Raw genomic sequence first — 11752 nt, forward strand, 5'->3', positions numbered from 1 at the left:
CGTGATTACTGGAAGCTGTCCCTGTCCCTGGTAGGGAGTTGGAACGAGACGGTGTTTTTAGTCCCTTCTAAACGAAACAGTTCTGTGAGTCTATGAAAACCCTGCTTTTTTTACTCAATCAGCATCACTTTTTAATTTAATCAACTCATTTTTTTTTTTTACTTAAACAATGAAAGTCCTACACTTCAGCCACAGTAACTCCTTGCAGCTCTACAGACTGGGGGCAGAGTGACTGGGAATCTGCTCAGTGGAAAAGGCCCTGCGGGTGCTGGTCAACAGCAGCTGACCCTGTGCCAGCATGTGGTGAACCTGAGCCAGCCCAGGTGAACAAAAAGGCCAGTGGCACCTGGCCTGTGTCACAAATAGTGTGGCCAGCAGGACCAGGGAAGTTAATATGCCTCTGTACTTGGTACTGGTGAGGCCACTCCTCATGCGCTGTGTCCAGTCCTGGGCCCCTCAGCTCAGGAAAGATATTGAGGTGCTGAAACTTGTCCAGGGAATGGCAAGGAAGCTGGTGAAGCTTCTTGGTCGTGTTCCTGTGAGGAGCAGCTGAAGGAGATGGAGTTATTTAGTCTGGAGAATAAGAGATTCCGGGGGAACTCCCTCTAGAACTCCCTGACAGGAGGGCGGAGTGAGGTGGGGGCCAGTCTCTCTGCCATGAGAGGAAATAGCCTTAAGCTATTAAACTATTAAGGGGATATTCAGAGTAGACATTAGAAAACTTTTTTCACTGTTCGGGTGGTCAGACATTGGAATAGGTTTCTCAGGGAGGTGGTGGAGTCACCACCCTTCGAGATGTTTAAGAGGCACTGGGTGATGTGCTTTAGGAGTTACAGTGGCAGTGCTGGATTGAAGCGGGACTGGATCATATTAAAGGTCTATTCCAACCCTTGACGATTCTAAGATTTTTTTACATAATCAACTGAAATTAAGAACTGAGGCCCAGCAGAACACTGCACAGAGTAATACTGACACACTGTCACTGCTGCTGACCCTTGTTTTCTGAGGGCATTTCTGACAGCCCCAGAGTATCACACCTGCCCTGGGAAGTGGGAAGAACCTGGAAATACCCGTGGAGATGCTGCCAGCAGCCCCTCTGCCCTGCTCATGAGGCTGTCACCATCCCCCTGAGCTGTTGCTGTACAGCAATGTACAGCAAATTCAGAGAAACACCATATCACCAACTAGATGAGTCACATCACTGCTATTTATTTTTTTTTCACTTGAAGCCACAGAAATTAAAAGCATATATTTTTAAGGAATGGTGAGATTTCTGTGCTGTTCATGTCAACAACAGACCTCCAGGAGACCATCCCTTATTATAATGTCATAGGGAGACTATTTCAGTGCTGAGAGGCCAGCACAACCAGCTGGGATGCAGGGATCCCCAGTATAGGGAATGAGAGACAGGTTTAAGAATTAACCTTCTAATCTAATTATTTTTATAGTGGCACCACCATCTGTGCCTTTTCTTGCATATTAATATTTGTATTTCATTTTCAGTTCACATTTTTGCATTAGAAACCAGAATCAGTCTCTGTCTTTCAGAGATTTTAAACTAATCTACTTTAGAAAGCATAGAAATGAATGTAGTTAAATTATTACTGACCTCTTTCTTCACTTCAGCAATTACAAGACAATTTAGGATTCAGAATAAAACTAGGAAGCAAGAACTTAGAGTTCCAATCTGAAGGCTGCTATTGATTAATTCATTGGCCTTTATCAGGTGATTTTATTTCTTAGCTTTGTGTCCAAAAGTCAGGAGTACCTTGCAACAATGTTGTAAAGATTAATTAGGTTAGACCTGTTAGACCTGACTTTACTGGAGTCTATGGAAAACATCAGAACTATTCAAATTGCTATTTAAATTTATAAAGCATAAAATGCTATGTGATTTAATGTGATTTAATTAATAATATCTATAGTAATGTTTTACACAAAGCATCTGCCTTCCATTATAAATTATTTTTTAAAGTATCAAATGTAATAGTTGTAGTTTTTCTAGAAACAAAGGTGTTTCTCATGTAGTTACACTGCAAAATAAGAATCATAGAATGGTTTGGGTTGTAAGGGACCTTAAAGATCATCTCATTCTAAACCCCCACCATGGGCAAGGGCACCTTCCACTAGACCAGGAACTCTGTTCAACCTGGCCTTGAACACTTCGAGGGATGGGAGATCCACAGCCTCTCTGAACAGCCTGTTCCAGTGCCTCACCACTTTCACAGTAAAGAATTTCCCTCTAATATCTGATCTAAACTTACCTTCCTTCAGCTTAAAGCTATTTAAGAACAAATACTAGTACTTTTTTTGTTCCTCACCTACACACTTATGGCTAACACAAAAGCACCCCATTTTTAACTTAATATTCAGTTATTTTTTACCATATTAGATGTTCTAGAAGTTTTGAACAGTAACAATCACAGAATTTGTAATTTATATATAGCTAAGCAAGTGGAATGACATCACCAAGACAATTCATTGTGAGTTTTTGTATGTTGTATTGAAACATCTATGATCCAACATCCTAATCTGTCTTCCTCTGGAATTAGTAGAAAAATTACAGATCACATTGGAGTCAGAGCTACTTGGTTTGATAAGGCTTGTACTTAATGGAGCTCACTGGAAAACTCTCAAACTCTCTGTAACTAGTTAGGTAGTTTTTACTGTGAGACCTCTCTCCATGCTGCACAGATAACAGGCTAAGGCACAGAAGGGAAAATTACTGACTCTCCCCTTTGAAGTAGAGCCCTGTTTGCAAACTCTCACATTATTCATCAGCCTGTTTACAAGATCCTATTATAAGGAGCACCTTGGGTTACTATAGTTTTTTTAATGTAAATAGTGCCAAGTTACCTGCATTCAATACTGAATATTGGAATAGGGAAAGGATCAATATCAGTAAAAAATAATTTCTGACACAAGGAATTTTTAATGCTATGCATTCTACAGGCCGAATACTAAATAGATGATCAGAATTATCACTGTAATATGATTACACACAAACTTTTAACAATGCTCTTGGTCAATGTCAATGTATGTACTTAAGCACTTCACAGTTTTGTTACCAATTTTAATGACAAAAGTATTAAGCCCATGTTGTCATACTATTTTACCTGCAACTTTATGTAGAAGCTTCAGGAATACAGGTAGGTTTTCCAGCAGGAAGATTTATTGCATGCTAGATTATAAAAATCACACAATCTGCATTCACCAATCTACCAGCAAGCATAATAACATGGAAATATAAGTTTTGTCAGTAACAGCACAGCTCTTACAGGTGTGGCAAAATTGAATGAACAAGAGAGTAAGGCTAAGAATTATTTTTAAAACACACAGCTTCTGTTTGCTCAATGGTTTATTAATGATTAAGATTTAAAAAGCTTTCTATATTTATTCCAAAAGTACAAGTTTAGGGCAAGTTTGAAACAGCACTTCAGATTTGGGTCAAGCTCAATCATTTGACTCACTTGACTTTCAAAGTCAATTCTCTGTTCAGTATAGAGTTTAATTTGCTAATCACTATGGGGCTTTCAGACAGTAATGAAAATCATAAATTTATTTGGGTTGGAAGGGACCTTAAAGATCATCATATTCTTTGAGCAGCCTTTTCCAGTGCCTCACACTACAGAATTTCTTATGTATCTAATCTAAATTTCCTTTTTTTCAGTTTGAACCCATTCCCTCTTGTCCTATCACTACAGGTCCTGAAGCAGAGTTTTTCTCCAGCTTCCCTGTACACCCTTCAGATACTGGAAGGCTGCTACGAGGTCTCTGTGCAATCTTCTCTTCTCCAGGCCAAACAGTACATAGGTATTTACACTTTTCTAGCACTGCTATTTTAAAACCCATAGTGGGCAATTTACTACTGCAGAGTAGGCTATGTTGCCACCTAAGTCTTTGCTACATTTATTACTTACATCTCTGTAGTAGTAGTATTTAGATTTTTTTTTTTTTCCTTTCCTGTGTGTTTTTCCTTAGTTCAACTTCTGGCTTGGATTTTCCTGTGAAATGGCAATGTGCTGGCCAGGATTTTCAGTGAAATGGCAGCCATCAGCTGCATTCTCCATGAGAAAACTAGTGCAGCCCACTGCATGACTTCTTCCCTTTTGACCAACAGAACTCAAGAAACAATTTTTAAAGACTTGTCTTGTTCAAAAATTCCTTTTCAGGTAGAAACATTTCAAAACAGGAAGACATTGTAATTTTAACAGACCAGAATTTTTAAATGGTCACCATAACCCAAATATATTAGGTCATGTCTTAGTATTTATTTATTAACAATATGTATTTATTACATTATTGAACTTGCTTGTAAAGGCACACAAGCTGAATAATTTACCATACAAAGGCTATAATATTGCTGAGAGACCCTAAATAAGTAGCACTGAAAAACACAATTGTCTTTATCAGGCAGACTTTTAATCTTATGTAAAGAAGCAACAGGTTCAAAAGACCCATCATTCTCACTAAACTAAGCTGACAGATTCATTATATTTCAATCAATAATTTTCTTGATGAATCCAAACCTTTTTCACTGTTTAATCCATCATAAAGCCAGCATGACTGCAATTTACCATGTTCTTTCTTTCCTTTCTTTAAAGGTATTTGGGCATTATATTAACCTGTTCTCCCATTAAAATGCAATCTCATATATGTGCCTTTTCAATTATGTGTGTGTGTCAGCATCCTTCTAGCTGAGGTTGTATATGAACATAGCAGTAGCTCAGAGATACCAGACCTTTGAACTTAAAAAAAACATTAATTTGGTAGAGGGAAGACATAAAAGAGGTGTGCAAATTCATTTTGAAACAGATGATGAATACCATAGCAGGTATTCTTTCACAAACTGCAGATACCTGCCAGTTTCAGAATGCATGAGCACTCCTGCTTATGCTGGAGGGACAGGTTGACAACTCTGCTCCAGGACTACTAGCCCAAAACTATATAAATGAGTATTATCAGTACAGAAGCAGGCTGTTACCCAGATTTGAGTGCCAGACTTCTCAGTGTGTTGCAGGTCCATGACTAACCTGTGATGCTTAACTGGCTAATCAAATGTCAGCCAGCTGGCTATAGAAGTTTGGGACTGCAAGAAGGAATTTGTTTACATGTGAGTTATCAGCATGGCTAAACAGAATGAGCTTAGAGGGCATTGGTGGGCTAAGACTTGGCCTGTTCCAGCCTGAGGCACTGCTTACTTTTAGAGCAGAAGAGGAATCAGGATGCAATTGTTTAGTTTCAGAGTTAGAATTACAATTAACTCCTGCAGAAACCATTGAGAAAATGGATTAGTCATTTTCCCACTGACTACGAAACAAAGTTTAGGAGGGCTGTCAGAATAAGCTACATAACTAAATGATGTTATTGAACAGACACAGTTGTAGACCTTAAATTAGCTTTCTAAGCAGGCATTACATTGCCAGCTTTAAAAATTTCCTGGCAAATACTGAAATCAGAAAGAGCACTTTAATCCAGGTGGATTAGGAGTCCACCTGGATTGAGGGCATTTTGTTCTCAGACTCCCTCCAGGCCAAAGAGGCAAGAATACCCAATGGTGATCTCCAAGATGTCTGTGAAGCCACTAAATATTGACAGAATGCTTAATGACCTTCAAATCTTTATCACAAAGATGAGCTAGCCTATGCTCACTGACCAGAATTAACCAAGAGTGCTCAGTTTGCAAAGAACAATCTCTGATTTCTTTGAAACTGGGATGTATTCAAAATGTTGTGTATTGATGCTGGAATGCAGATGGGAAAGCCCTATTATGGTGTTCCAGCACACAGAAAAACTGTAGGGCTTCTGTTGGGCCTACAAGTTTAACTATCTTCATGTACCTACAGAGGCTTTTTTGGCAGGCAGGTACAAGCTCCAGGGCTCTGATCTACTTTCTTCAGCCTGTGTTACACTTCTGTCCTGGATAAATGGAGTAGCACATGTGGATACCGTTGAAAAGGTACAAAAATAACCTATTAGAGGTTATTTTGTCTTCTCCCTTCCTCTTCCTTTCTCTCATGAGAACCCAGTGGAATAGCATGTCCCTCTTTAAATACAATAGCTTTTACAATCCATCCAGCAAAGACTAAAAACAATAAAAAAAATAAAAAAAGTGGGTAAGAATTACATGAGTACCACCCAAATTGTCACACCTATGATCAAACTGGGGAAAAAGACTGAAGAAACACTACAGTTATCTACCACATTTCCATCTGTAATGGGGTTTTTTTTCCATTTGAAAAAGAAATACTAATTTTTTTGAGGGTATAAAAAGCCCCAGTTGTTTCACACAACACAGAAATGTATAACTTAGACCAGAGATAGAATATGATATGACAAAAGTCTATCCCAATATGCAGTGTGAAACCCTCTGTGTGGAGAAAGGTAGAAGGACAGGGTAAGGCTGTGAACACTAAGGAGTGGTCCTACTTCAAATAACTGTAGCTAAAAACTGAAGTTCAGTGGTTATTAAGATTGCCACAATAAAAATTATGTGCAGCCATCAAACTTATATCACTCAATAAAAACATATGGGATGAATCTGCATCTTAACTTTAGCTGTTTAAATGGCCTTGTTTGAGTTCTTCTTTGGAATAAAATGCAGAAAATTTTGCTTTTGGGAAAACCTGGTACAGTAATTTTCCTACAGGAAACATAAGTACTTTGAAAATACTTATTTCCTGATGATTTGTTCTCTTGATAAACAGTGCACTTCCTTTGATAAAGCAGAGGACTAGATAGATATCAAAGAATTTGATTGTATAGATGAGTCAGACAACTTGTATTTTGTGTATTTAAAATTTGGGTTTTTTTCAACTTAAGTAATACTGTTAAGAGTTATAAAGAAGAATGTGAAATAACAGAAACACAATTTTGAGGATTTCTAACACGTAATAAAACCATTAATCAGAAGATCTATACCAATCATTACTAATGGAGTTCCTTACACAGATTAGTTCTAGTGCATTTAGAGCTTTCCACATACATTTCTTTAGTGATAAAATATTTAGGGTTTTGTTGTTGTTGAAATTGTTGTTGCAATGTTTAGGGTTTTTTAATTTAAATTTTTTTTAAAGGGTGTTAATAGCAGAAATACCTTTTACCATGGTTGAAAAAAGTTTGGTTTATAGGTATAATTCATTATATATGTCTTCCAGGTTTGTTTTGGTTTGTTTTCCCTGCAATATATTTTGATGTTGATAATGAAATTGTTAATGATCAAGCAAGTGTTAGTCACACAAAATAATAATGTCTAATCCAGAAAAATCTTTTCCCTTCATAGTGTTCATGTCAAAAATAGTCTCTTGTTTAACTTGCTGAATTAACGAGGAATTAACAAGGAATGCCATTAGCAAAGTAGCATCAGATTTCATCTGCTTCAATTAATGAAGCTCATTGTTTAGAGTTGGACAGAAAACAGCCATTACATCTTATGAAAAATTGTGAAGTTTTAACATTAAAATGAAGCCAAGAACACTCAGTTCAGTGCTGCTCACAAAGGGTCATTGACTGTTACTCCAAATACTAGATGGCCTTTTTGGTAGGACATTTGTCCTGTCAATCAAACTTGAACAGAAATCTTTGACATTTGAGGACTGTTCTTCAGTGAGCTTTTGGTGATTTTGAAATTGTGGTTGAAAACGTGAGATGGAAAAGAAAGAAAGGAAAATCTGTTCATGACTTGTTTTTACAAGATAGTCCCAAAGGAAAGAAATCTTCCTAATTAAGATGTTAACAATATAGTAATCAAATCTATTCATAATGACATCCAAATCTAGTTTACTACCATTATCATTTAGACTTAAAAAGTCTAAAGTAAATAATAATTTTTTTTTTAAGTAGCTCTCTGTCTTCAAATGACCAGTAAAACAAATCTGTAGAGAAACAAAAGTTGTGAGACAGATTAATGGCATTTTTGGAGTAGACTGTTAAAAGCTGAGGTACAAAATGGAAATTCAAGTATTCTGACAACAAAAAACCCAACAAATTAAGAGCAGTCATAATAACCATTGAAAAATCATAACTTTTTACTTCACATCTGCCACCTAAAGTAGAGAAAGAAAACCACATTTCAGGTTTCAAAGGACTTGAAAGCATTACAGAAACTCACATTAACATCATCTTGCAAAGATGAGCTCAGATTTTCTTATTTATTTTCGAGAGTCCTGACCCTTACAGGCTTTTTTTCCTCTTTTACTGCAAGGTTAACTTCTCTTAGGCTGTTTTTTCTGAAGTGGAAGTATACATAAAAGGAAATAACACGTAAGTGGTGGAGAAAAACTTCCTTGGTGACTGATGGTCTATGCTAACTGCATAGTTACTCATCATTCCTTTGCAGAGCAGCCAGCCTGAATGTAAGGTGTTTCATACATGTGCATTTTTGTTAAAAAGTTCTTGTAGTCTTTTGATATTTTTCTTTTCCCTAATAAGCTTTGCCTAATTACTGCTGAGCTGACATACTTGGTTTTACACCAAGCTAAATGAACAATTTATATATATATATATAGTTTGTGAGATATATATATATATATGTGTGTGTGTGTATGTGTGTGTGTGTATATCTATCTTTGTTAATCTTTGCTAACATGACTGCAGAGAAGCAAGTTCAAGTCCACCTGGAGAACTGAAACCTGGGCACAAATGGGAGTGGAATTCAGATCCTACTCATGTAACATAGACACAATTTCTGCCAGATCTTCCTCATACCAATAGGTCCCCAGGGGTACCCCCTTTGGCTACTAAATATTTCAGCTTTGCATTCTACTCTGTTCCTCAGTGCTCTTCATTAAGCACAATCCCTGACACACTATAAAAACACACATGTTTATATCAGTGAATCTGTCTGCTCATTTATCTGGATTGCTCACAAAGTGTGCTTAGAGCAGAGAGGAATGCCCTGATGTTTGTAGGGCCATGCCTTTGGTCATGGGCATGACTTTGCTTCTGGGGAGATTTCCCTGTAGCAATACAAGAAAATATACCAGTGGAAACACCACTGGCTCAGGATAGCTTTATAAAAACCAGCAAATTATGCTGCTTGAAATAAAATATTAAAGAGCAGCTGCCTACTCTTCAGGCCAGGGATAAAAGGCAGTGTTTGAAGAAGGTTCACTCACAGACTTAATACTATTATTAGGAGCAACCATTGGGCCTCTGCTCGCAGTCTTTAGCAGTCTGGACTGGGTTTCCATATTGCACCTTATCAAAGTTAGTCTCCCAAACTCCAAAGAGCTGAGGAACTGGCTCTCTTTCTGGGCTTGACCAAAATGCATCATCTGCTCTTACCTAGCACACTGCATAGATAAAGCTGGTCAAGAGTGACGCAGCATGTATTAGCAGCATGGCTTTAATGGATGCTTTGATTTGTATGCCAAAGGAACATAGGAAGAGAGGATATGTAAATTGGTGCTTAGGATATATACATCCCCTTACAGTGGAAAACCCTCTGCAGCAGTACATGAGCACCACAGTTATGAAGAAAAAAAGCACAAAAATATGTACAGTTGACTCCCACCACCTCTGGCTTCACCCTATTCCCACACACAAGTAACTGCGCTTTGTTTAGCCAATAGGGTTTAGCACTTCCAATGTGTTACAAACTGGCAGATCCAGAAACTCAGAACTAACACCTTCCAGCAAAGCTTTGCTCACTAACAACCAGGTCACACTATGTGTTACTGCAGCACTTTGTGCAGGAACGCCCTGTTAACTTTCTGTACTCAGCCTTCAGCATGGTCCTGCTTCCCATGTAGTCCAACTACTACAGCAACACATTTAAAATGCTATTTACTTAATCTGCCCTGAATTCATCCCTCATTCCTGCCATCCTAGGAAAAACTCCCAAAATCCATAAGTGGCAAACTTAAAATTTATTAGGCCTTCACAGTTCACCTCAGCAATGAACTCAGTAGACGAAGCTGAGAATCCTTGTGGACTTTTCACTCTTCACTATATTAAGTTCTGGAAAAGGCCTTGGTACAAATTCATTCTTGCTTATAAAATAACATTTGAAGAATTTGTCTGCACTTCACTAGCTTTTTGAAATCTCAGTTTCCAGTCAGGATTCCACTTATGACAGATTTCCCAGACATGTTACTGGATACGAGAATAAAGGAGTTAATATCTGCATCCTCATTCAGGATGTGGGACAAAGATACACAACTAGGCTGAGAAAGAATCACTCTCCATCAGCGTTGCTGAGACTCTAGTTTTCTTCCAGAATATTCCTTCTCTACCAGATATTGGCAAGTCTAAAGGATGGAAAAAAAAGTGATGAGAACAAAGGAGTTATTGTCTCTCAGCCAAACCTCTCTACATGAAGGAAATGACATGGAGCAGAGACATATGCCACTGAAGGGAGATGGGAGCGTGTCATACTCCAGCCATCCTCCCATGTACTGTCTTGCTGGTTGCTCAGGGTGTGAATGATCCTGAGCTTGTGACTCCTAACTGCTTCAGAAAGGGAAAAGCCAGCAGGAGTAGGCATCATGTTTTGACAACTTTGCAAAGCTGAAACCAAAACTCTGCTCCAGCTAAGGGCCTCCAGGCTGTGTAGGAGACAGCATCCTGGCATGTATGAGGCAGGTACACTCAAAAGTGTTAATCTGTGTTTTGGCACAAATGGTGGTGAAATAGTCCCCCTGCAGGAGGTTACTCCCTCCCAAGTCATGGACAGGAGCTGCCTGTCCCAAGGGGTCCATGTACCACAGAGTGCTTTGATGAGAGTCTGACAGATACAGTGCAATTTAAGCTTTAAACTATTCTTTGCACTTGTTTCAAGTATGAGATCAAGTTTCCTGAATACCATCATCCCCAAATAGCACAATGCACTTCCAAAAAGGCTTATTAGAACTTTACATAATGGTATTATTACTATTTCCTTCTCTCTGTTTTAAATACCTCCTCATGCATTTCACAGTCACACTTGCATTTCTCATCACCACACTACATTCATGATTCACCAGTCTTCCAGTCACCAACTGGTGCACGGAGTTATTTTCAACTTCTCTGTTATTTTCAACCAAGGAACATAGAGTCTGAAACAGAGACATTATTAGAGTTAGATATTAGCTGACAATACTTTGATTTTCTCCCCCATTTTTCTCACTCCTCAAAGTCATCTGGTAAATGCAGTTTAAAATGTGACACAATTAGTGTATGAATTAGGGTTCAGTTCTCCATTTCAGTTAAATTACCAACCTAAGAATCAACTGATAATTTTCAGTGCATTTTATAATCTAGCTCAACCCTCTAACACATGCATTTTTCAGAGGGCAAGGCTGGTTTTTCAAAGTCAGCGATCTGGAATGTCTGGTTATCACTTTTCTGATAGAAGCCAACTCTTCTGCATCAATAATTACAGGCAGTACCTAGTCCAAAATAATAGTGGAAGGAAATAGATACAGCAGAGAGATGATGTACTTCCATATGAGCTCTTTGAATATGTACAAGCTGCTTTATATAATAATTAGTAATTACAGTAGGCATTTCTTATTTTATACCCATAGAACAGGTTCTGATTAACTTCTTGAGACAAAACAGAAGAATCAGAACATTAAAAATTACTTAAAACTACTGCATTTGCATTGATATGTAGCTTATTCAAAACCTGAATATCCAGAAATACCACAAATACATTCAGCCAAGGAAGTAGAGAAAGCATCCAGCTCCTGCCACACCTTTAGAGAAGTCTTCTAATCTAAGCAAAGCATGCAAGAGGAATATAGGAAATCATCTTAAACTGAAATCTCAG

Source organism: Parus major, chromosome 7, assembly GCF_001522545.3.
Source record: "Parus major isolate Abel chromosome 7, Parus_major1.1, whole genome shotgun sequence".
NCBI classification, from domain to species: domain Eukaryota; kingdom Metazoa; phylum Chordata; class Aves; order Passeriformes; family Paridae; genus Parus; species Parus major.